Here is a 27,880-nt window from a genome sequence, read left to right as displayed (position 1 = left end):
GTACAGTATTAGAACAAAGTTTTATGCGAATCGACCCCGATCAGGGAGGTGTAGAGAGAGAAGAGTAGATGACCTAGGACTGAACCCTGATGAACTCAAACACTGAGAGGGAGATAAGTAGAAGCAGAGCTAGCAAATGATACATTAAAGGAGCGATCAGAGAGAAAGTAAGAGAACCAGGAGAGAGCAGTGTCCTTAAGGCCAATTAAGTGGAGCACGGTGAGAAGGATTTTGTGGTCTTCCATATCAAACGCTGCAGAGAGATCAAGAAGAATGAATAGAGAATAATCGCCATTCCTGTTTGCTGTCAGGAGATCATTAGACATTTTAGTAAAGGCAGTTTCTGTAGAGTGGAGAGAGGGAAAGGCAAACTGAAAAGGTAGAAAAGAGGGGGCGCGGCTTGGAACTTATAGCTCCGGCACATATCGACTTCTCTGAAGCGAGTTCCCACTCTTTTAAGCGATTTCACCTCTACTAATTGTGCCCTGTTCCCCATACAAACCCTTCCACGATGCCAATGGAAAAAAGAGCGAAGGCCAAGCAAGGCAGGCTCGAATTTTACTTTGAAAACGGCGCGGACGCTGCACTGCATGTTCCGGCCGAGCCTGCATTCTCTCCACCATCTTCCGGAGCGGCGCATATATACCCTCCCTGCCAAGACAAACTGTGGATCCCTGGGGTGAACACAGCTCCCGACACTCACTTTCGAGCCCCGGACGCGCAGCTAAGGAATCTCTCCTCTCCAGGACCACGTGGGAGCACGGCCGCCATCTTCCCCTGCAGTGAGAAGCCCTGCAAAACAATGGCCCAGACTTCAGTCTGCAGCATCAGAAGAGGTGAGCCCAGTGACCCCTGCCACTGACCATGTCACAAATGTACTGCAGGAATTCCCCACCTCTGATCACCCTGCGACAGACTAAAATAGCCAAATTGCATAGCCAATCCTCCTACTGGTGGCAGTATTGTTTATTCCTCATATCAGGGGATATTGATTTTATTCTCATATTGTTGTTATGTTGTCAAGAGTTTACTCTAAATTACCTGCATTTAGGTAATTTAGAGTAAACTCTTGACAACCTAACAACAATATGAGAATAAAATCAATATCCCCTGATATGAGGAATAAACAATACTGCCACCAGTAGGAGGATTGGCTATGCAAACCGATCCCAAGTACAGTAATTAGAGACACTTCAGCAGTGCTAGGAAGAGTGATCTATATACAACATATAAATTCCAGGGATATAAGGACTGAGCAGAAAATACCTATCAGCGATGCCAGGAAAATATAAGTGGAGCGACATGCGCAGTAGCGAGACTGACCGAACGAGATCAGTTCAGGTTGGTGCGCAACTGCATAGAAGATGCGAGTGATTCTAACAGGGGGACGCAGGCGCACAGCAGGCTCGAGACACTGCGATCCAGCACAAACGAGTGAGTGCTGAGTCTAAAGTGTTTGAACATGCGCAGTAGAGACTGCTCATAGCGGCACGTACCGGAGTAGGCGCATGCTCAAGCACAGGAGATACGGAGGAGGTGATTGGAGGAAAAAAGGAGGTGGAGATCACTATAATATACAAGCCGCTCCCTGATAGGCCGAAGTAACATCTGAGTAAAGAAATGTAACCACAGTGGCTAAAAACAGTATGACATCATCTGAGGAAGGTCTTATAAGCCCTGGTCATGCCCCTTTCAGCAGCAGACTGCCCGCACCCCTGAAGACGCCAAGTTAATTTGGCGAAACATGTTGGGGGGCAGAGTGCTGTAAAGCATGTGTTTTAGACAGTGTATGCCTGCGCCTTACATGTGACAAGATTCAAGTTAGTGGCAGTTAGATAGGAAGATAGTGTGGAGTGTGAGTGTACTAGCTACCGAGATAGATAGTTTGGAGTGAGAGCTACCGTAATAGACCATAGCTTCTTCCAAGCTATACATATTAAGGTCCTTTAACCTTTCCTGGTAAGTTTTATCCTTCAATCCATGTACTAGTTTAGTAGCTCTTCTCTGAACTCTCTCTAGAGTATCTACAGGGAGTGCAGAATTATTAGGCAAGTTGTATTTTTGAGGATTAATTTTATTATTGAACAACAATCATGTTCTCAATGAACCCAAAAAACTCATTAATATCAAAGCTGAATATTTTTGGAAGTAGTTTTTAGTTTGTTTTTAGTTTTAGCTATTTTAGGGGGATATCTGTGTGTGCAGGTGACTATTACTGTGCATAATTATTAGGCAACTTAACAAAAAACAAATATATACCCATTTCAATTATTTATTTTTACCAGTGAAACCAATATAACATCTCAACATTCACAAATATACATTTCTGACATTCAAAAACAAAACAAAAACAAATCAGTGACCAATATAGCCACCTTTCTTTGCAAGGACACTCAAAAGCTTGCCATCCATGGATTCTGTCAGTGTTTTGATCTGTTCACCATCAACATTGCGTGCAGCAGCAACCACAGCCTACCAGACACTGTTCAGAGAGGTGTACTGTTTTCCCTCCTTGTAAATCTCACATTTGATGATGGACCACAGGTTCTCAATGGGGTTCAGATCAGGTGAACAAGGAGGCCATGTCATTAGATTTTCTTCTTTTATACCCTTTCTTGCTAGCCACGCTGTGGAGTACTTGGACGCGTGTGATGGAGCATTGTCCTGCATGAAAATCATGTTTTTCTTGAAGGATGCAGACTTCTTCCTGTACCACTGCTTGAAGAAGGTGTCTTCCAGAAACTGGCAGTAGGACTGGGAGTTGAGCTTGACTCCATCCTCAACCCGAAAAGGCCCCACAAGCTCATCTTTGATGATACCAGCCCAAACCAGTACTCCACCTCCACCTTGCTGGCGTCTGAGTCGGACTGGAGCTCTCTGCCCTTTACCAATCCAGCCACGGGCCCATCCATCTGGCCCATCAAGACTCACTCTCATTTCATCAGTCCATAAAACCTTAGAAAAATCAGTCTTGAGATATTTCTTGGCCCAGTCTTGACGTTTCAGCTTGTGTGTCTTGTTCAGTGGTGGTCGTCTTTCAGCCTTTCTTACCTTGGCCATGTCTCTGAGTATTGCACACCTTGTGCTTTTGGGCACTCCAGTGATGTTGCAGCTCTGAAATATGGCCAAACTGGTGGCAAGTGGCATCTTGGCAGCTGCACGCTTGACTTTTCTCAGTTCATGGGCAGTTATTTTGCGCCTTGGTTTTTCCACACGCTTCTTGCGACCATGTTGACTATTTTGAATGAATGAAACGCTTGATTGTTCGATGATCACGCTTCAGAAGCTTTGCAATTTTAAGAGTGCTGCATCCCTCTGCAAGATATCTCACTATTTTTGACTTTTCTGAGCCCGTCAAGTCCTTCTTTTGACCCATTTTGCCAAAGGAAAGGAAGTTGCCTAATAATTATGCACACCTAATATAGGGTGTTGATGTCATTAGACCACACCCCTTCTCATTACAGAGATGCACATCACCTAATATGCTTAATTGGTAGTAGGCTTTCGAGCCTATACAGCTTGGAGTAAGACAACATGCATAAAGAGGATGATGTGGTCAAAATACTCATTTGCCTAATAATTCTGCACGCAGTGTATATCCTTCTGGAGATATGGCCTTCAGTACTGCGCACAATACTACAAGTGAGGTCTCACCAGTGTTCTGTACAGCGGCATAAGCACTTCACTCTTTCTACTGCTTATACCTCTCCCTATATATCCAAGCATTCTGCTGGCATTTCGTGCTGCTCTATTACATTGTCTTCCCACCTTTAAGTCTTCTGAAATAATTACTCCTAAATCCCTTTCCTCAGATACTGAGGTCAGGACTGTGTCAAATATTCTATATTCTGCCCTTGGGTTTTTACGCCCCAGGTGCATTATCTTGCACTTATTCACATTAAATTTCAGTTGCCAGAGTTCTGACCATTCTTCTAGTTTTCCTAAATCCTTTTCCATTTGGCGTTTCCCTCCAGGAACATAAACCCTGTTACATATCTTTGTGTCATCAGCAAAAAGACAAACCTTACCATCGAGGCCTTTTGCAATATCACTTATGAAGATATTAAACAAAATTGGTCCCAGTACAGATCCCTGTGGAACCCCACTGGTAACATGACCTTGTTTTGAATGTTCTCCATTGACTACAACCCTCTGCTGTCTGTCACTCAGCCACTGCCTAATCCACTCAACAATATGGGAGTCCATGCTCAATGACTGCAGTTTATTGATAAGTCTTCTATGTGGGACAGTGTCAAAAGCCTTACTAAAATCTAGATATGCGATGTCTACTGCACCTCCACCGTCTATTATTTTAGTCACCCAGTCAGAAAAATCTATAAGATTTGTTTGACATGATCTCCCTGAAGTAAACCCATGTTGTTTTTCATCTTGCAATCCATGGGATTTTAGATGTTCCACAATCCTATCCTTTAATAGGGTTTCCATTAATTTGCCTACTATTGATGTCAGACTCACTGGTCTATAGTTGCTCGATTCCTCCCTACTACCTTTCTTGTGAATGGGCACGACATTTGCCAATTTCCAATCTTCCGGGACGACTCCTGTTACTAATGATTGGTTAAATAAATCTGTTAACGGTTTTGCCAGCTCACCACTAAGCTCTTTTAATAATTTTGGGTGTATCTCATCAGGCCCCTGTGACTTATTTGTCTTCACTTTAGACAGTAAACTTAGAACATCTTCCTCTGTAAAGATACATGCATCAAACGATTTATTAGTCATCCTTTCTAGTGGAGGTCCTTCTCCTTTTTCTTTTGTAAAAACTGAACAGAAGTATTCATTAAGGCAGTCGGCTAGCCCTTTATTCTCTTCTACATACCTTCCGTCCTTTGTTTTTAATTTAGTTATTACTTGTTTTAATTTCCTTTTTTCATTTATATATCTGAAGAATGTCTTATCCGCTTTTTTCATAGACTGAGCTAGTTTTTCTTCTGCCTGCGCTTTAGAAGTTCTTATAACTTGCTTGGCCTCTTTCTGCCTAATCTTGTAGATTTCCTTATCTTCATTGCTCTGGGTTTTTTTATAATTACAAAATGCTAGCTTTTTATTTTTAATGATTTGGGCCACTTCTGCTGAGTACCACAGTGGTCTCTTCCTTTTTTTGCTTTTACTGACAAGTCTAATGCAATTTTCTGTTGCCTTCAATAATGCACCTTTTAAGTAGTCCCATTTCTCCTGGACTCCATGTAATCCGTTCCAGTCTGATAAGGACTCATTTATGACTAATTTCATTTTTGAAAAGTCTGTTTTTCTAAAATCTAAAACTTTTGTTTTTGTGTGGTGGGACTCTTTCACAGTTCTTATATTAAACCACACTGACTGGTGATCACTAGATCCCAAGGTTTCGCCTACAATGACATCATATACCGAATCCCCATTTGTGAATATCAAATCCAAAATGGCCTCCCTCCGGGTTGGCTCCTCAACCACTTGTTGTAGAGATAACCCCAGTAGGGAATTTAGAATATCTGTACTCCTGGTAGAACTTGCTATTTTGGTTTTCCAGTTAATATCTGGAAGATTGAAATCTCCCATAATGATAACTTCTCCTTTCATTGTCATTTTAGCTATTTCTTCAACTAGTAGATCATCTAGTTCTTTAACTTGACCAGGTGGTCTATATATCACACCTACACGAGTTACTGCATGGTTAGCAAACTGCAACGTAACCCAAACTGACTCTATGTTGGCCTCACCAACTTGTATTAGGTTAGATTTAATGCTATCTTTCACATACAGGGCCACTCCTCCTCCTTTCTTGCCTTCTCTGTCTCTTCTGTATAAAGAGTACCCTGGTATGGTTATGTCCCAGTCATTTCTTTCATTAAACCATGTCTCCGTAACAGCCACTAAATCTACATTCTCAGATGCCATTATTGACCCAAGTTCATTGATTTTTTTACCTAAACTGCGAGCATTTGTAGACAGGACTCTGAGCTTATCATTTCTTAACCTCTGTGCTTCTGACCTGTTCTGGCATTGTTTCGGGGGGCAATTGGACTCTTTTATTTTCACTCTTTTGCCCCCCCCTTCCTAGTTTAAATACTCTTTCGCAAATCCTTGGAGTTGTTCACTAAGTACATTTGTTCCTTTAAAAGAAAGATGCAAACCATCTTTTTTGTACAGTTCCTTTCTATTCCAAGTAGAGCTATCATGAGAAACAAAGCCAAATCCTTGCTCTTGACACCATTTACCAAGCCATATGTTGAACTCCTTTATGCGCCTCTGCCTATCATTCTGAACATTATGCACAGGCAGAACTTCAGAAAATGAAATGGTGGATGCAAAATCCTGTACGTTATTACCAAGTGTGATAAAAGATTTTTTCACCTCTGACACTTCATTGCAAGCCAGGTCATTTGTCCCTAGATGGACAAGAACATCCACGTCGCCTTCCTGCTTTGCTTGCTTAACAATATTAATAATACGTCTTCTATCTCTTCTAGCAGTAGCCCCAGGGAGACATCTCACAAAACCATTTTCTTTAAGCTCCACACTTCTTATGATTGAATCACCCAGCAACAGCTGCTTCCTTTGAGACTTCACTTTATCTATTTTGTCCTTGGCTGCAGTCTAGCATACATTAGACATAGGAGTTGATGGTTTCACACCCTCTGTGCTTGAGTCCATATCCATGTTGTCCTTACATTCTGAGAGTGCTGCAAATGAATTATGGAGAACCACCGACTGTGGGACATGTCTTCTATCCACCACTCTAAGTCTTCCAGAACCTACAGTAACCCATCTGCCATTTCTGGGGGTCCTCTGTGGCAGTGCAGCAGTCCTAGCTGGAGTTTGTTTAACAGATAATTTAAATATTTCAGCTTTCAAAAATGCAATTTCCTGCTGCAGTAAGGAGAACTGTCTACAGATCTGACAGCATCCGAATCTCCAAAGAGTGGAACATGAAATAAATGCACAACAATCCCTGCACTGAACCAAGTCTGCCATTTTAAAGAGGAAAAAAAAATTGTAAATTTAAATCAAACAAATCAAACAAATCTTACCTTTTTTTTTTTTTTTGTATTGTTTCCACCTTCCAGCCTACCTCCTGACTATCTCCTGCAATATCTCTTCACTGTACTTTAATGTAGTACTTGAAGGTAGTACTTGCAGCTAATGAATTAGGCCAGCTAATGAGTCTGTCTCTATATATACACACACTCCTCCCCCAGCAACAAATGTAACACCTTAGTGAGCTAGGCTCATTAGCAAACGCACAATAGGAAAAACCTGACCAAATTCCTTACCTCTTCTCAAGCAATTGTCAGCAAAAAAAACACAGATGAGCCAGTTGCAATCTCTTGCAGTGTCTCTTCAGTCTCCTGCAATATCTCTTCACTGTACTTTAATGTAGTACTTGAAGGTAGTACTTGCAGCTAATGAATTGCATGCTTCTGAACGAGATTATACCTTCTACTCGCCGATGCATAAGACCTATTCACGCATTGATTTATTTCTGGTAAGCAGGTCGCTTTTACAGCTGGTCATAAAATCCTTCATAGGTCTGATTAAATGGTCTGACCACGCCTCCGTGTCCCTTTCTGTTCAAGAAACCTACAATTTCAGAGAAACCCTCTGGCGCTGCAGCCAATATATTATATTGAATACAGTTTACAAAGCTGAACTAGCCAAAGCTTTACATGATTACTACAGCTTGAACAGCAACTCAGTCTCCAGTCCATATACAGTCAGGTCCATAAATATTGGGACATCGACACAATTCTAACATTTTTGGCTCTATACACCACCACAATGGATTTGAAATGAAACTAACAATATGTGCTTTAACTGCAGACTGTCAGCTTTAATTTGAGGGTATTTACATCCAAATCAAGTGAACGGTGTATGAATTACAACAGTTTGAATATGTGGCTTCCACTTGTTAAGGAACCAAAAGTAATAGGCCAATTGGCTTCTCAGCTGTTCCATGGCCAGGTGTGTGTTATTCCCTCATTATCCCAATTACAATGAGCAGATAAAAGGTCCAGAGTTCATATCAAGTGTGCTATTTGCATTTGGAATCTGTTGCTGTCAACTCTCAAGATGAGATTCAAAGAGCTGTCACTATCATTGACGCAAGCCATCATTAGGCTGGAAAAAAAAAACATCAGAGAGATAGCAAAAACATTAGGCGTGGCCAAAACAACTGTTTGGAACATTCTTAAAAAGAAGGAACGCAGCGGTGAGCTCAGCAACACCAAAAGACCCGGAAGACCACGGAAAACAACTGTGGTGGATGACCGAAGAATTCTTTCCCTGGTGAAGAAAACACCCTTCACAACAGTTGGCCAGATCAAGAACACTCTCCAGGAGGTAGGTGTATGTGTGTCAAAGTCAACAATCAAGAGAAGACTTCACCAGAGTGAATACAGAGGGTTCACCACAAGATGTAAACCATTGGTGAGCCTTAAAAACAGGAAGATTAGAGTTTGCCAAACGACATCTAAAAAAGTCTTCACAGTTCTGGAACAGCATCCTATGGACAGATGAGACCAAGATCAACTTGTACCAGAGTGATGGGAAGAGAAGAGTATGGAGAAGGAAAGGAACTGCTCATGATCCTAAGCATAACACCTCATCAGTGAAGCATGGTGGTGGTAGTGTCATGGCGTGGGCATGTATGGATGCCAATGGAACCGGTTCACTTTTATTTGTTGATGATGTGACAATATTATCTGCTCATATTCAGCCAAATGCTTCAGAACTCATTGGACGGCGCTTCACAGTGCAGATGGACAATGACCTAAAGCATACTGCAAAAGCAACCAAAGAGTTTTTTAAGGGAAAGAAGTGGAATGTTATGCAATGGCCAAGTCAATCACCTGACCTGAATCCGATTGAGCATGCATTTCACTTGCTGAAGACAAAACTGAAGGGGAAATGCCCCATGAACAAGCAGGAACTGAAGGCAGTTGCAGTAGAGGCATGGCAGAGCATTACCAGGGATGAAACCCAGCGTCTGGTGATGTCTATGCGTTCCAGACTTCAGGCTGTAATTGACTGCAAAGGATTTGCAACCAAGTATTAAAAAGTGAAAGTTTGATTTATGATTATTATTCTGTCCCATTACTTTTGGTTCCTTAACAAGTGGGAGGCACATATGCAAACTGTTGTAATTCCTACTCTGTTCACCTGATTTGGATGTAAATACCCTCAAATTAAAGCTGACAGTCTGTAGTTAAAGCACATCTTGTTCGTTTCATTTCAATTGTATAAAGCCAAAAATGTTAGAATTGTGTCGATGTCCCAATATTTATGGACCTGACTGTAGTTTGTGGAATGCCCACAAGGCCTACATTAGGGGCATTTTCATCAAACTAGGCCATCAGGCGAAAAAGCAGAGAAAACTAAAAATGCAATCTATCCTCTCTCAACTTACCACCCTAGAATCCCTCAACAACCCCACATAGGGTCACTCAAATACATTCTCTCAGAACACAACTTAGAGAATGCCTCCTGTTCAAATACGAGAAAAATCTGAGATTAACAAAAGCCCGATATCATTTCCAAGATAATAAGGCTGGACAATTGCTCGCCCACCGCCTTAAATTACGCGCACCAAAATCCAGAATCCCCTATCTCATACACTCAACCAACGGCAGTAAAATATATGATCCAAAAGCTATGGCAGAACAGTTCGTGGAGTATTACTCCGCACTGTATAATTTGCAGACCTCATCAAGTACGTTTGTACCAACCTCTCCTGACATATTCTCTTACTTGAAAAAGCTGAATCTCCCATTGGTATTCCCCCAGCAAAAGGTGGCCCTATCTGAGCCCATATGCCAAATACAAGTGGCTAGAATAATTACCTCCCTTCCCTTGCATAAATCCCCGGGCCTGGATGGTTTGTCAAATGTTTATTTCAAAAACTTCCATGAGGAGTTTGTACCCCATTTAACTTCAGTATTTTAATAAGCATTTCGAGAAGGATCATTCCCAAACGAAATGCTTGAAGCCACGATAGTTGCCCTTCCGAAGCCAGGCAAGACCCCAGATAAGTCTAAAAATTTTCGTCCTATTTCCCTGCTAAACACTGACCTAAAAATATATGCCAAGATTTTAGCAACTAGACTGTCAACGGTTTTGCCCTTCCTAATTGACCCTGGACAAACAGGTTTTGTCAAAGGCCATCAAATTAGAGACAACATCCGCCGAGCCCTAAATCTGACCATATAAATAAAAAAAAGGAGGCCTGGCTGGTGACTATGGATGCCGAGAAAGCGTTCAACCGCTTGAATTGGTCGTTCGCCATGGGATTAGGTGACGTCTTCACCACCGCGATTAATGCCCTATAATCCAGACTCTCGGCAAAAGTGTTTGATAATGGTGCCTTATCTGCATCCTTCTATCTAACAAATGGCACTCGTCAAGGATGCCCACTATCACCTTTGATTTTCATCCTAGCTATAGAGCCCCTTGCACAAGCAATAAAGCTCCATCGAGAGATCTCGGGCATCCGGATAGGGGATAGACAATATTGCATATCCCTTAATGCAGATGACATACTACTGACCCAATCTTCCCCGCAGAGGGCTTTACAAACTGCCCTTTCTTTAATCACAGAGTATAGCCGCCTATCTTATTATAAAGGTAGACGAGACTTAATCTCAAATTCTCCCTCTGAATATCCCAGCCCATAAACCTCTCTCCTTACAGCAGGACTTCCCCTTTGGCTGGAGATTAGACCACATACAATATCTAGGTGTGGCCTTATCATCATCAATACCACGCTTATATCATCTTAACTATGTTCCCCTACAGGACTTGATCAAACAGGATAGCGCCACATATGGAAAATATGAAATATCTTGGGTAGGTCGTGTGGCAGCATTTCAAATGTTAATCCTTCCAAAACTTATTTTCCTCTTTAGGACGGTCCCCAACCAATTCTTTAGGAAAGCACAAGGCCGGCTCAACCACATGTGGGCGAGGAATAAACCTAGGATTGCCGCTGGCCTGGGCCTCCCGAACTAACTAGATTATTTTCTAGCAATCCAGATCCAAGCTCTTAAGAATTGGTGGACACAGGAGTCCACAATCCCATGGGTACAAATTGAATCAGAGCTAGCTTTCAATAAACACCTCAAAACTCTCCTCATTAACAGCATTAGTGAGGTCCCATGCAAAACACCCCCTCTACCAGCTATACTTAGCGCCTCAATACATCATTGGCGCATTTTTCATCAGAACAGTAACCACCAACCCACCTCTTTGATAAACACATCCCCTCTCCAACTTTTAGAATTACATCTTCCAGAAGCAGACCTGGCCCAGTGGCGTTCCTTGGGTGTCCAGAGTATTAACTTGTTATACAAAGATGGGTCCGTCAGCCATTTACAGACCTCCAGCGGGAATTTGGTATTCCCAGGGTAGACTTTTTTTTAAATATCTGCAAGTTCGACACCTGCTACAATCCAAACGCCCACATCAGGTAGTTGCCAATGAAGAGATTATTGAGCCTTGGTCCACTCCGTCACAACCTCTCAGCAAATCAGGCTTCAAACCATTATACTTGGCTCTGGGCTTTAAAGCGACCTTCTCTAAAACGGTTCCCCTCAGGGAATGGGACAGGGAGTTACAATCGAATATCTCTGAAACGGAATGGACAGATACATTTAAATTCCTTATAGCCAGAGGTCGCAATAACGCCTGGACATTCGTCATAGACGCCTGTTCAGGCTATTTTACTCCCTGGAAAACGTCTAAGGCGTAACAATATGGCTAAGACTTTTCCCTGCTTTTCATCAGCGCAGGGTTCGCTGTGAACGGCACAGGCAGCCCAGCGATGCTGCCTGTGCCTGCAATAACCAATAACAAGGCTCCTTACAGCAAGGATCTTTGCTATTGGTTGGTTCGGGCGGGCACCGGAGCGATACAGCGCCCTGCAGCAGAGGAAGCTGGAAGGAGGAGGGGCCGGCTCCCGAGGGCGACTGAAGCAAGCAGTGCCGGGCGTTCTGCGCAAGGACCTTGAGAAGCATGGTGGCGGATGAGCTGAAGGGAGCGATGGCAAGTATGACAGCGCTTTCACGTTTTCACCATGTAAAGCCACTTTTATTTGCCTTCCCCTACAACTTTTACCAGTAAGTTTTGTGACAAGACGGGGAGCGCGGATAATGGGATTTCTATTAATAACCCCCTGGAAACCAACTGTAGCGGTCAGAGGAGGGAGAGACCGCAAAGCAGGATTCAAGTACAGTACAGCAGACAAGGAGACTGAAGCAAAAGCCGGCTTTATTAAGGAGCAAAATGAAACTGCCGGAAAAGCTGAGTAACAATACAGTACCACCGCACCAGAGGTACAATGGCTCGATTACAGGAATGGTATGAACAGGTGAACATAAATCAACAACAGTGGTAATAAGATTTTGCATAGACACAGAATAAGCTAAACAGCAAACAGTCAGCTTGCAGGCTACTCTCAACACTTATTCGCTATCTAGCCCTGCTACCCAGGGGACGCTTCTACAGCGCACTGACTAAGTCCCTGACTCTATAACCTATCACAGGAAAGCACCGGTGCCACTGACAGTTCTGCAGATTCTCTTGGATCCAATAAGATGCAGGCTGGATCCAGGTCCGGTCGCTTGCTTGTCTGTCTTTCTCCCTCTGGTCACAACAGATGCAGCTCTCCACCTCTGGCAGGAGGGATCCGGCTGGTACTCGTCTGGTACGGGTCACTGCCTCCAGTCGCGGACAATACACATAACGCTGCAGCCACTGGTAAGTCTTGGCGGGCCCGAAGTGAGCTCCAAATTCATGGGCTTCTCTGGCTATCTCACATGCCACGCTTCCAGGTATGACTACTTGCCACCTCGCCTCTAGGTCATTAGGCTGTTGCCACTTGCGGTACAGAACAGCTCCGTGGATTTCCAGTCTGTCCCATTGATGTAGAACGGACTTCATCTCGGCATCCAGGTCAGCCCTTACTTCTCTGTTGGGCTTCCTTCGCTGGGTTACCCAGTTTTTCATCTGCCGCAGTCCAACATCTTCATCCTGTAATCGGCCCCAGTCCTCATTAGTCCTCCTCAATGCCTTGGGTAGCTTACGGGCCTCCCCACTTGTCTGGGCCGCAACTGTGGGCAAAACTAACTTGCGGAAATCCGGAGTTTCATCTTCTTCTTTTTGTTCATCGACATCCCCTACTGGGGTCTCAAAAGTAACCCTCGACAGGCCATCGGCATTAGTGTTCTCCGTAGCGGAACGGTAGCGAATTGAGAAGTCATACTTTGCAAGGCGAGCTGCCCAGTGTTGCTCCAGGGCTCCCAACTTGGCAGTGTCCAGATGGGCCAGGGGATTGTTATCAGTCCGTACAAAGATCTTAGCTCCTGTCAAATATCCCGCAAACTTCTCCATCATGGCCCACACCAGGGCAAGGAGTTCTAGCTGGAAGGAACTGTAGTTGTGGGGGTTTCGCTCTGTCTCTCGCAAGGATCTACTGGCATAGGCGATCACCCTCTCATGTCCATCTTGTACCTGCGACTGGACTGCCCCGAGTCCGTAGAGCCTGCCATCAGTAGATAAGAGAAATGGTTTATCAAAGTCGGCATAAGCCAATATGGGGGCCGATGTCAGAGCTTCTTTCAGGGCCTGGAAGGCCTCTTCCTGCTTCTGCCCCCAGGTAATATTTTGGCCCTTGGGTTGCCCAGCCGTTCCTCTCAACAACTCATTCAGAGGGCCCACTATCTTGGCATAGTCTTTGATGAACCGCCGGTAGTACCCGGTCAGTCCAAGGAAGGCCTTCAACTCCCGCAGCGTTCTGTGCACTAGCCATTGTCGTATTGCAGCCACTTTGTCTTGGGACGGCAACACTCCATCTTGGGACACCCTATGGCCCAAGTACTCGATCTCCCTCTTGAAGAGATGACACTTCTTTGGCTTTACCTTGAGGCCATGGGATCGCAGTCGCTCGAGTACTTGCCCCAGCCGATTCAGGTGTTCTTGAAAAGTAGCAGAGTATATGATGATATCGTCCAGGTATATCAGAGTGGCTTCAAAATTCAGGTCTCCCAGGCATCTCTCCATCAGCCGCTGGAAGGTCCCCGGGGCATTTGTCAGCCCAAATGGCATCCTGTTGAATTCGAATAGTCCCATGGGGAGTATGAATGCAGTCTTTGCCTTGTCTTGCTCGGCCACTAGTACTTGCCAGTGCCCGCTCGCCAGGTCCAAGGTAGAGAAGTATTTGGCTCGTCCTAGAGCAGTCAGAGACTCCTCGATACGTGGCAGAGGATATGAGTCTCGCGCGGTGCATGCATTCAACCGCCGGTAATCCACACAAAACCGAATAGTGCCATCCTTCTTCTTAACAAGCACCACTGGGGCCGCCCAAGGGCTCTGGCTACCCCGCACCACTCCGGTATCTATCATCTGTTTCAATGTTTTCACTTCCTGGTACAACTTGGGCGGAATCTGCCGATATCTTTCCCGAATTGGAGGAGTTTCCCCCGTCGGTATCTCATGTGTGATAGCATCCGTGCAGCCAAAGTCATCAGCGTGACGGGTGAATGCAGCCTGATTCTCCCACAGCATGTTTTCAACTGCTTGCCGTTGGTCTGAACTGAGAGCCTTCACATCTATTTCCATTTGGTCCAAGATGGTTCTCCCATTCCATTCTGGGGTCGGCATCTCTTCTACACTGGCAGTAACTGCCAGGGTCCAAACAGCATCACCTACCGGAGCTAGAGTAATTTCTCTCCGACTCAATACTTCTCCCCGGTGTAGGTACACACGAGCCAGTTCCACTCCTGGCGTCAAGGAGACTTCTAGATTTCCCATATTGACAGCTCTTATGGGCACTCGTCCATTCTGGACTACGCCCAGTGTTCGGGCCACCAGGACATCCTGACCCAACTCTCCTAGGGCCGTCGGTTCGATGAACACCTCTATACCTTCAAGATTGCGGAAGGTTCCCACGGGTAACGTCATCATGGTCTCCCGTCCAGGGGGGATGGTGAGGGTAGCCTTTCGTGGTGCTCGGATCGTTCCCACAGACTGGTGTGCTGGGACACTTTTCTGTGTCCCACAGAATCGGATCAGCCATTGAAACGCTTTCTGAGTAGGTTTGTGTGGAGTGGCTTGCTTCCAATAGCCTGGCCCCCGTTTCGTGAACATTATCTGATCAATTCTCGCAGAATGTTCATGCCCATTATCACAGGCACATCTTCTTTGAACGTCTCAGGGACCAGCAGGATACCTTTCCGTCCCACTTCTTGCCCACATAGCCGTACATTCATCCACACGACTCCTGTGACAGGGATCTGTTGTTGATTGGCCGCTGTAACCAGCGTCTCTCGCTCTGGCTTGGCCAGCGCTTGGAAGTAATGGTAGAATAGTGACTCAGGCATAGTTGTTACTTGTGACCCGGTATCCACTAAGCAGTCGACCGGAATTCAGCTCGAATGGTGGGACACCCTGCGACCAGGTGTTCGGAGCCATACTGGGTATCTTGGCTCTCCACCTCCCCCGCAGTACGCCCCACTACTGCGGGGGCAGGAAGTTTAACGGTGGCTCTGGGCGTCTGGCCACATCACTGCGACACTCTCTGGTATAATGTCCATAATTTCCACACCGCCAACACTGTGCCCCTTGACGGCCTTCTCCTTGTCTGCGTATGGGGGGTGCCCTTAGGACTTGATTGACAGGCCTCCTTGGAGGATATTGAGGAGCTTGGTGAGGAGGTAAATTAGGGTGAGGATATTCTGATATAGGAACCCATGGGGGCGCCTGATAACTTTGTTGTCGAGCCGGGTAGGCAGTTTCAGGGGTATAGTGTGACTCCATCCGTTTTTCCAGGTGTGTCAACTTTTCGTGCATAGCACTCAGAGAGCTCTGTAAGTCTTGTGCTACTCTGACTAGGACCTCTTCGCTCCTTGAAACCCCGAGGGAGGTGACGGTCTGGGTCCGTATCACTCCGGACACATAACTTTCTTCTTTGCTCCGTGCCACTGCCTCTGCTAATATTTGCCTAAAGGTTAGTGTAGAGTCCACCCTAACTCGTTTCTGCAGGGCCCATTTCAGGGGAGTGCTGTAGAGTCCCAGAATGAATTGTTCCCGCAGGATCCGATCTGCAGTTCCCATGGCGGTTACTACGTCCGCCTCTTTTTTCTGCACCTTGGCCAACACTTCCTGTAGCTCCATTGCATACTGCGAGACACCTTTGTCTTCCCGCTGAATTCGGTAAAAGAATTTCGCCCTGAGGTGCCCTGCGCTGGCTGTTTCCCCGTATATTTCTTCCAGGAATCTCTTTCAATGTATTGCGCGTGGCTTCCGGTTGTAGTAGGACATTTTGTCGGGCTTCACCCTCTAGAGCGGCCAAAGCAATTTCTACTTGTAGTTCTGGGGTGACATTGTAAATCCTAGCAGCGCTCTGTAATCTTGACACCCAGTCAGACAGTGACATGTTCTGGCCTTCAAATTTAGGTAGCAAGTTAAACAATGTGCCAATAGGGAGGGCCCTTGCAGGGGTTCCACCATTGCCTGAGGTGCTCACATTAGCATTATGCACATTGCCTTCAGCCGCCTCCATCTCTGTGACTGTACCCTGCTTGCACCACCACTTGTAGCAGTCAGAGGAGGGAGAGACCGCAAAGCAAGATTCAAGTACAGTACAGCGGACAAATCGTAGTCACACCTAGCGGTGGAGATGTGGGCAGCAATTAAAACTGGTCTAAGATGGTATTATACCCCTGACAGGCTTAGCAGAATGTACCCAGGTGCCTCACATCTTTGCTGGAGATGTGTTATGGTCATGCCCTCTAGTGTCTTCACTATGCTTAGACATTTTTAACATAGTATCTAGACTTTGCGGTTTCACCATGGACAGGTCCCCTGGCCGGGCCCTCCTTTTCATGGATATGCACACTATACCGATTCCAGGAGCCCATTTATTTCTAGCAACAAAGTGGCTATCACTAAATGTTGAAGTCAACAGTCGTTCCCACAACAGAGGAATTATATCCAGAGTACACACTAACTGTCAATTCGAGAAAATTGACCATAACATAGTTAAGTTCACGCACCACTGGGAAATATGGCTGACAGCAATGTCCCCAAATATGAATATAACACAGAGTATTTCAGTCCAGATGCCTCCAAGACTACTGCTAGGTTTTTGTTCTATCCTGTTTGAATATTTAGGCTGAATACCGGCCCATTGTGTTCATTCTCACAAGTCGTGTCCTTCATTTGGATTTTTTTGCACTCCATGTTATGTTCATGTATATATCCATAGACTTCACTAATGATTGTATAACATGACAAATGTCAGGATCGGTTATTCATGTGATATCCTGAAAATGTACAATAAAAACGATTGAAAGAAAAATAAGAAAAGGTAGAAGAGAGTAAAAGAGATGTTCCAGAAGTTTAGAAATGAAGGGGAGGTTAGAAACAGGTTGGTAGTGAGCGGCACAGGTCGGGTCAAGATGGTTTTATTTAGTAGTGGGGTTATAATAAAATGTTTGAAAGAGGATGGGAAGAGAGAGAGAGAGAGGTTATATATTGTAGTAAGGCGGGTAATGACAGCCGGGGAGAGGGACTGGAGAAGGTCAGAGGGGATAGGATCACTGCTACAGGTGGGGGGGTCGAGAAGCAGAGAGAAGCCTAAAGACTTCTGTTATAGCGTCAACAGAGGAGGTCGAGCACATGGAAGTGTGGGAGGGAGGAGGATCGAAACTGGTTGGGGGCTGGGAAATTATTTCCTGCCGTATGTAACCGATCTTGTCTCTGAAGTAGGTGGCCAGGTCATCAGCGCAGGTCATATCTTCTCTTCATGATGCAGCCGCTGTCTTCTAGAACACCACAAGCTCTCACCCTTGCGTCTCCCACAGAGCAGAACCCAACAAATCCATCCCCAGCCCCGACACAAACCAAACAGAAAAGCTGAGGCTTCCAGAGTCCAGAACGAAGCCGGAATAAATCCCACCCAAAGAAGACTTCATGGCCTACAGAGAAGCTCCATGTCTGCTCTCACCTCCCCACAGCAGGACTTCTTCACTTTTATTACGTCCTCTCTGTCCCACAACCCCAAATAATTATTTCATACCTTTACCTCCCTCTGCCCCCCGTCCCCCGTCTGACACCCCTCATCTCAGCTGAGGACTATGCCTCTTATCTCTAAACCATCGGCAGCGTTAGATGAAGCTCGGAGCCGCCGTCCTCTCAGCCTCTCTACGTTACTACTCGCTGCTCTTCCCACATAACCTGCTTTACCGCTGTCACTGAGGACAACCTTCCCGCCTTCTCCCCATCCCCCGTCACACTAATCACCGATTTACCTCTCCGCGCCTGTCCCGCCTCCGATCACAATCTGTCCGACATTTCCGCGGTTCAATGATACAAGACTGAAACAAGGGAACTTATCTCCTATCCACTGATTGTGGGGGTCCATTCGCTGGGGGCCCCTGCCAGTTATGAGAACGGGGCCCATGTTCCCCATTGGAATGGAGCAGCAGACAAGCTCAGATCAACTACAAAGAAAATCCCCAGCGATAAGACACAGCGCGGCCGTTTATGTGCTAACACTAGAAATAACAGAAGAGAATTTTATTCCTCCTTTTCCCCCACAGCGGAAATCCTACATCTGCCCCGACATAAGATATCGCTGACATCATTTCTAATAACTGATATGGGGAAAAGGGACAGAGTTACCCCTAAACATCTCCTGAGCACACACAGAGCCCCGATACCAGCAGATTACATCGCCGGCTCTGCTACATGGACATGACAAAGACTCCGCTGTAGTAACTGAACATTACACATACACAGCTCTGCTACATGGACATGACAAAGACTAAGAGTAACTGAACATTACACATACACAGCTCTGCTGCACACACTGATAGAAGTCTTCAGAGGCATATTACACATAAACAGCTTGGTTGTATGCACATACAGCTCAACTACACAGACATTACATGGATACAGCTCATCTATACAAACATTACAGGCTTACAGCTCTGCTACATACAGACTGGAATTCCACACAGCACAGCAGAGTCTCACACACAGAGCAGATAAACCTGGTCATGTGATCTCCATGACTCCTCCCACACCTGATCACATGGTCATGACATCATCACAGGTCCTGTACCTTCTCCTGCAGCATAACCTGACTCCTCCCACACCTGATCACATGGTCATGACATCATCACAGGTCCTGTACCTTCTCCTGCAGCACAGCCTGACTCCTCCCACACCTGATCACATGGTCATGACGTCATCACAGGTCCTGTACCTTCTCCTGCAGCACAGCCTGACTCCTCCCACACCTGATCACATGGTCATGACATCATCACAGGTCCTGTACCTTCTCCTGCAGCACAGCCTGGAGCCCGACTCCTGCCTGGTGGTAGAAATTACAGCCCAGGAGGCTCCATAGTGAAGGGTTGTCAGAGGAGGACACGCCTGCCCCCAGGTAAGTGGAACACTCATCACATCCACACATATAAGGCTCCACAGCCACAAAGATACACAGCTCCATCCGCCCTTAAGGGGACCTACTAAAAGGAATGACAGAATGGAATGCCCATAGAGAATAATGGAAATGTAATATTTGAATTAGAGACAAAACCATTTGACAGATCTAATAATTATCTAGCAGGCTTACTCTCCAAGTTCAGTGGGATTATTTAATGTTCAGATTACGTGGAATTATCACTGTTTTCTGCAGAATGACGAGGGTGAATGACACAATGCAATGCCCATAGACTATAATGGGAAGTAAACTATGAGCTAATTTGCAGGTACCGTAAATCTGTGTTATGTAGGACATACACCTTTACCACAAGTGTTCCCTGGGTAGAGAAGCAGATTGTAAAATGAAAATTACCTTGGATTATAACTGTTTTCTATAGAATGACTGAACACAACGTCAAATCTACAGCATCAAATATGTGCAGGATACATTACGTTTGAATACACCCTCAGGGCAGGGTCACACTGAGCGCATGCGAGAAATGTGCCGGACAGCGGGAAATACAGTGCGTATGCGCTAGGAGCAGACACACAGGGCTTCCCCTCCGCGGCCCTGTGTGTGCAGTAAGGTTTCTGAGGCGGGCCAAGCGCACCGACGTAACTGTGACGCGCATGGCCAACTCAAAACCAGACACAGGGCTGCAGCGGAGAAAAGCTCCTAGCGCATACACAGCGTATTTTCTGCTGCTCAGCACATTTCTCTCAGCGTCAGATACGCTGTGTATGCGCTCCGTGTGACCCTACCCTTAATTTGTAAAAAAAAAAAGCCTCTGAAAAATTTAAGAAACAATCTGTTTGGTTGCTATGGGCAACTGTCAGCTGTTCCTCTGTACAGATAAATCTCCCCCTATGTTTTTAGGTTGTGTTCTTGGTTTGTTCACCCCTTTCTCTGACAATGTACTTTGCTACTTCATACCCTCCCCTATGGCGCTGCCATTGTTTACCACGGCGTTCTTTTTTGTCTCGGAGTGCCATATTTTTCCTGCTGGGACAGAAATGTCGATGTTTATTTGTATACTTTTTATTTTGACCCCCTCCCCACTTCCCATCCCTTCTTTGTTTTTGCTTCCCTCCTATTTTTGATTCCTGTTCTTCAAAAAAAAACTTTCAATAAAAGTTCTGTTGAATGAAAAAAAAATTAAAAAAGATTATTCAGTAATAAAAAAAACTGAGCTTATTTCTTGCAAAAACAGCACCACACCTGTCCTCAGGTTGTGGGTGGTATTCACTTGGCAGAGCTGCAATACCACACAACCTGAGGACAGGTGTGGTGCTGTTTTTGCAAGAAAATTTTTGTTTTTCTAATGCTGGATAACCCCTTTAAAGGGATTCTGTCATGAGATTTGAGGCCTATAACCTAAACATATGGGCAGGTCCCTACTAATACCCTGAATCCGAAACTGACCTTATTAAATGTGCCTGTGGTTCTATTAGCCCATAAAGCAGGTTTATATAACCTGTCATTCACGTACCTAATGTGTCCAAGGGGACGTCTCATCATGCAGGATGCCCGGCTGCAGCCATCTCCGTCTGGTGCCCAGCGCCGCCTTCCAACTAGAAATCGCTGCCCTCCTTTTCAATAGAGCCGCCTACCTCACCTCATCGTCGCCTCTGAAATCGTCCGCTCTCCTCAGCCAGATCCCGCGCGTGCGCACTAGGTATAACCTGATGCGCCCGTGCGGACTCCTGGCAGCGGCCTCGTTGAGCGAAGTGCGCATGCGCCGGCCGGACGATTTCGGAGGCGGCGATGAGGTGAGGTAGGCGGCTCTATTGAAAGGGAGGGCAGCGATTTCTAGTCGGAAGGCGGCGCTGGGCACCAGACGGACATGGCTGCAGCCGGGCATCCTGCATGATGAGACGTCCCCTTGGACACATTAGGTACGTGAATGACAGGTTATATAAACCTGTTTTATGTGCTAATAGAGCCACAGGCGCATTTAATAAGGTCAGTTTCGGATTCAGGGTATTAGTAGGGACCTGCCCATATGTTTAGGTTATAGGCCTCAAATCTCATGACAGAATCCCTTTAAATAAGTTTGAAATAAAATAAGTATTTACACATTTTCTTTAAACTTGTCAGTTTTCATTCTCAGTAATACCAACATGCTATAGGTTTCTTCAGCCCCCCCCCCCCCCCCTACATTTTACCATTTTCCGAGTAAAATTCTGCTCAGGAAATACACTAGGAAATTTTGATGCAGCCGAGTCCCATTGCAATCAATGGGATTCCGCTGCACAGTGCACACTACAGAATTTCAGCGGTGAAGCCTTCCACTGAAATTTCTCTGTCGAAAGAATGAATATTGAGCGGAATGCACTGCCAGCTATAGGGAACGGCAATGGCTGCGCTGCACAAGCACCGACTAAATCAGTCGGGGCAGGACGCATTTGGAATTTCCAAACTGAATTTCTCTGCTTTGAAATTCCGTAGTGTGCATGGACCCATAATTGCCTCCAAGTATCCTCCACCCCAAAATCAGAGCCCATTCCTAGTCCTGGGCCTATAGTTGGTGAGGGGGAGGAAAGCTGTTGTGTCTTTAGTTGTCCCCCAGTAGTATGCCCACATTGCGGCCCCCCCCAGTAGTATGCCCACATTGCGGCCCCCCCCAGTAGTATGCCCACATTGCGCCCCCCCCCCAGTAGTATGCCCACATTGCGGCCCCCCCAGTAGTATGCCCACATTGCGGCCCCCCCAGTAGTATGCCCACATTGCGGCCCCCCCAGTAGTATGCCCACATTGCGGCCCCCCCAGTAGTATGCCCACATTGCGGCCCCCCCAGTAGTATGCCCACATTGCGGCCCCCCCAGTAGTATGCCCACATTGCGGCCCCCCCAGTAGTATGCCCACATTGCGGCCCCCCCAGTAGTAGTATGCCCACATTGCGGCCCCCCCAGTAGTATGCCCACATTGCGCCCCCCCCCGATAGTATGCCCACATTGCGGCCCCCACCCCGGTAGTATGCCCACAGTGCGACCCACCCCCCCCCCCAGTAGTATCCGCAAAACACGGACACTGGCAATGTGCGTTCTGCATTTTGCAGACTGCACATCGCTGGCACTTAATAGAAAAGGCCTATTTTTGTCCGCAATTGCGAACTAGAATAAGACATGTTCTATTTTTTTGGGGATCGGAATTGCGGACCCGGAAGTGCGGGTCCGCATTTTCGGATCCGGGCAGCACATCGTGCGGCCCCATAGAAATGAATGGGTCCGCAATTTCGTTCCGCAAAATGCGGAACGGAATTGCGGAAGTGTGAAAGGAGCCCTGACCCTGTTGTACCCATATAATCTATATCTGTAACCTCAGACCACTGTAAATATTCTCTGTGTATATTGTGTTATATCTAGTGAGCCCTTAAGGCGACTAAATATATAATTTAATCTTGTGCTATCTTGTATCTCGATCACGAATCCCCACGTCCATGTTTCGGCCTAGTTATAAGCTACCGCGGGTTGGTTTCTCACCCTATATAATCCCGTTAGCGGACCGGGCTTATAATAAACGAGAAGCTGGTGGCAGTATACCCGGGCTGAGACAGCGCTGTTTCATTGCGGCAGTGACCATGCTCCCTCAGCTTGTCACTTCTCTGTGCCCGCGGGGACAGGAGGAGTCTGTGTAAACTGTACCAACCTGACCTTACCTGCTCCTCTGGAGGGCGTAACGTCACGCCTTGGTAACCAGTGACCATACTGTATCTCGTGAGCTCGACGTAGGTGACGTCATGCGGGCACGAGGTGTGGTATCCGTCACAGTTTCCTTTCAAAAATTATAATTCCTCTGCTCCTTGAATATACAGTCCAATGTCAATAACATCACTCCCTCCCCCAGCTAGGGTTGTAGCGGGCATCGAATTATCAATACTTTTGTACCGTTATCGATTCGATACCGGGATTTGACATTTACCGATACTAGGCTGTGCTACTGCGCAGCCTAGTATCAGAGAACATGGAGCACGCTGCTGTCAGCGCGTGCCATGTTTTCTCAGCAGCACAGGGGAGAAGGAGTCTCTCCCTCTCTCCCCCTGTGCCGCTGCCGCCAATAAGAGAGAGAGGGGGCAGAGGAGGGGAGGGGCTGTGGCCACGGCGCCACCAATAATAACTCACCCATTAATACAAATACAGGAGGCGGGTGCCGGTGGCAGAATCACATAGCCGTCACCTGACCTCTGACAGGACGCTGGGCCCCCCCCCACCCCCTTTCCCCAGTATTAAGAACATTATTGGCGCAGTGCGCCGCCCCCATTATTATAATCGTTGGTCACAGTGGCGACAGGATCCCCTCTCTCCTTCTCATTGGTGGCAGTGGCAGTTGTGATCGGATCTCCAGCAGTGTAATCCTGGGGCTCTGATCGGTTACCATGGCAGCCAGGACGCTACTGAAGCCGTCCATGGTCGGCTCCCTGCTGCTGTGTGCACAGGGCAGCAGGGAGAGTGTGTGGTCCTATTCACCCTAATAGAGCTCTATCAGGGGGAATAGGACAAGGGATGGAAAGATCCAGGTTCTGGCCCCTAAGGGGGAAAGAGTTATTAAATAAAAAGTAAAAAAACAAACAAACACCAAAATATTAAGTTTAAATCACCCCCTTTCCCAATTTTACATATAAAATATATAAACAATAAATAAATAAACATATTACATATCGCCATGCCCCCCCAAAAAAGTGCAAACTATTAAAATCTAAAAAACAGGAAAAAATAAAATAAAAACCGAGTGATTCGCCATTTTTTATTCTTGTCCTCCCAAAAAATAGGATCGGACTGTTCAATTATGGGCCGGACGTTCCAGAAAATGCAGAATGCACGCTGATTTTTTTGGTGTTTTATTTTTTTTGCATGGTATCAAGTATTGCAATACTTTTTTATGGTATCGAAATCAAATCAAAACTTTGGTAACGCAACAACCCTACCCCCATGTAAATAACATCTCCCCCCTCAAAATTCAGTCCCATGTAAATAACATAATCCTCTCCCCAGCCACCGGGGGCGGATTGTGCATAGACCTTACAGGGAAATTTCCCATTGGTCCGATGCCCAAGGGGGGCCCCCTGAGCCCTCCTCAGGCCGGCCAGTGGAAGTTTTTTTGGGATGTATTTTGTGCTGATGGGGGCAGTATTTTGTGAGGGACTATGGTATTTGGCTCTGTTGGGGCGGTATAAAGTGCCACAATATGGTATTGCCGGCCCTACCTACTTGTGTTAGCCCTGCCTTCCATCAATTTGGACCCAACTACAAAACGGGGCCACTTTTAGTATTTTTTGTATTTTTTCCAGGACCACTTTAAAGTGTCATCAACTTTAGGCCTCTTTCACACGGGCGTGTGCGCCCCGTGGTCGTGCTGCAGGCTGCAATGCATGAGCACAGTCCGTGGGGCAGCCGCAGCGGATCGCGGACCCAATTACTTGAATGGGTCCGCGATCCGGGCGTTCCGCAAAAAGATAGGACATGTTCTATCTTTTTGCGGAACGGAAGTACGGGACGAAACCCCACGGAAGCACTAATATCAGTCAGCTACATCACGTTATTTCTCATGACAGAAACCCTTTGATGACCGCTGTATTTCGTCATGCTGCTTGTTAAAAATAAATCTATTAAACTACAACATCTGTGAGGTCGTGAGGAGCTGCCAAAAAACAAATCTGCCAACCCAATGTCTGTCTAGATAGTAATAATAATCTTTATGTATCGCCAACATATTCCACAGCGTTTTACAATTTCCCGGAGAACACAGGACCTGTAGAATCCTCCACTGCTCCAGCACTGAGGCTCCTGTGGTCTCCTTCAGTCCGTTTACATCACTGCAACGACAATATTGGTCGGAGCTCTGATGGCGGTATGTATGTCACCTGACCATTGAGGCTTATGATGGTCTGACTCTAGGGTGGTCACGTGCTGTTCATACTGGCATCACTGATGACGTCTTCTATTGGCTGTAGGGTCATGTGAAGGTGTGACATACCATGAAACTGCCTTGACCTCACACATGTTTTGATCACTATAAAAAGAGAGAACACAACATCTACACTTTATTATCTCCTCCGATGTCTCCTCTTATTATCTCCAAAAATTACTTTTTAGATGGGATTTTGTAGGACTTTACATTGTCTCATCTTCTCTCCATTCAGGTTCCTACAATATAGGATTCTCTCACTGGATATCTTGTATATGATATCAATCTCCTGATTAACCCGACAAGGATGGACAGGGACAAGATGGCGGAGAGTATAATCAATCTCACCCTAGAGATCCTGTTCCGGCTTACTGGAGAGGTAAGAGATTCTGATGTCACATTACATCATCTTATCTATGTTACTAACAGACGGACATGACTGGAGAGGTGAGGGACTCTGGAGATGTATGGAGTGATAGTTATTACTGTGTCTCTCCATAACCAGGACTACACAGTAGTGAAGAAGACCTCTAGTGAGCGCTGTCAGGACCCTGTGTCTGAAGGATGGGGAAGAACCCTGAGCCCAATCATGGGGCCTCCACCTCACCCCCTGATACATAAGGAAATCAATAGAGAGAAGATCCTAGAACTCACCAACAAGATGATTGAGCTGCTGACTGGAGAGGTGACACTGCTGGGAATGCTGGGACATTATATAGGAACGCTATGAAGGGATCTGGGTGATGACTGTATCATTGTGTTGTCAGGTTCCTATAAGGTGTCAGGATGTCACCGTCTATTTCTCCATGGAGGAGTGGGAGTATTTAGAAGGACACAAAGATCTGTACAAGGACATCATCATGGAGGATCACAAGCCCCTCACATCACCAGGTAATAGACATGACTAAATATACACGTCCTCTCATTATCTGTATGTAAGGAATGAATTCAGTCCCTGAATGTGTTTCCTACAGTAAAGGAAGAGATAAGAACACCGGAGAGATGTCCCAGTCCTCTTCTTCCACAGGATGGTTCAGAAGAGCATCACAATGTCCCACAGGATGATCAGGTAGATGGAGATAAGGTCTCATGAAATGTTCCCTATGATCTGTAGAAGACTGTGAAGATCTTGTCTTCAGTCTTGTTTTATCCACCAGTATTATATGTTTTATCCTTGTATAATGATAAAGATGGAGCTGGCAGGATTACAGCTGACCATAAACATTACATGTTGTCTGGTTCTTCTCTCTATTTTCTGCCTGTATAGACTTTTAAGGTGGCCTCCTCTGTGAACTGCTGCAGATCTTTTGTGGTTGCACAAGAGTGGCACATCAGTTTTCTGAGCGGTCCTCGGTCGAGACCATGCAATAATATAAATGGTCAATCATAGTTGTGCTCGGATTCTCAGCTTGAACATGAACATCAAGAGATAAATGCATCATTATCTTCAAGGGTTTTGTAGTCTAGGGTGGCAGTACCAAAGCCATATCACGGATTCCATTCTAGCACATCTAGATACAAGTCACCCTTCTTACTTGCATAGAGTATAATATAATATTGGCAGTTGACTATTGGAAAAGCTGTATATGATTATTTTCATCAGCACATAGCAGTAATCACTTATCTGAGCAGTACTGGCCATGCACGCAGCGGGCAGGCCGGCAGCGCACGTCACTTACTCAGTCACGCTCCGGCCCCGCACACTTCATTACTGAATGGCGAGTACTGCTTAGTGATAAGGGATTACTGCAAGTTTAGCAAAGCAGTACTGCCAGGGGCTGCTGTATACACTTTATATGTGATGGCTGCTATGACTAGGGCCCAATGTTATGGCGTCAGATCCCCTATAACACTGTCCTCCACAGACCCCCCCCCAATAACACTGTCCTCCACAGACCCCCCCCCCCCCCAATAACACTGTCCTCCACAGATCCCCCTATAACACTGTCCTCCACTCATCCCCCTATAAAACTGCCCTCCACAGATCCCCCTATAACACTGTCCTCCACAGAACCCCCCTTCCCCCATAACATTGTCCTCCACAGATCCCTCTATAAAACTGTCCTCCACAGATCCCCCTATAAAACTGTCCTCCACAGATCCCCCTATAACACTGTCCTCCACAGAACCCCCCCATAACATTGTCCTCCACAGATCCCCCTATAAAACTGCCCTCCACAGATCCCCTATTAGTTCAAAACCCACCAAAATCACACCATTTAGTTCAAAATATTTTCTTTTCTTAATTTCCTCCTTAAAAACCTAGGTGCGTCTTATCATCAGTTACGTTGTATAAAGCGAAGAATACGGTAATTCTAACTCGCCTGCAGTTTTCTAAAGTTGCCCGCACACACACTTCCATCAGGAGGTAGATTCTGTAGGTCTGTTTGTTAGCAAGCACTATCCCGTGGCAGAGGTAGACTAGCGGTTCCCTGCCTAAAAAAGATGTCCAATGAGCAAACCCTCCCTACATGTTTCACCAGGGCACTGGCTTCA

General features: G+C 46.0%; 1 protein-coding gene and 1 long non-coding RNA gene across 2 annotated transcripts in view; both read left to right on the top strand.

Annotated features, from left to right (window-relative positions):
• LOC121003515 overlaps positions 1 to 27,880 on the top strand; it is a gene marked incomplete at its 5' end in the record, with an annotated part of 1,598,977 nt that overhangs the window by 1,278,208 nt on the left and 292,889 nt on the right.
• LOC121003623 lies at positions 19,304 to 25,937 on the top strand. The gene is made up of 3 exons (XR_005779564.1): positions 19,304 to 19,438; positions 25,620 to 25,763; positions 25,890 to 25,937. It is a non-coding gene; the product is annotated as an uncharacterized LOC121003623 (long non-coding RNA).

The sequence above is a fragment of the Bufo bufo genome, chromosome 6 (assembly GCF_905171765.1).
Source record: "Bufo bufo chromosome 6, aBufBuf1.1, whole genome shotgun sequence".
Classification (NCBI taxonomy): domain Eukaryota; kingdom Metazoa; phylum Chordata; class Amphibia; order Anura; family Bufonidae; genus Bufo; species Bufo bufo.
The sequence above is the reverse complement of the archived record's forward strand: the minus strand, read 5'-3'. Positions and strand labels throughout refer to the sequence as shown.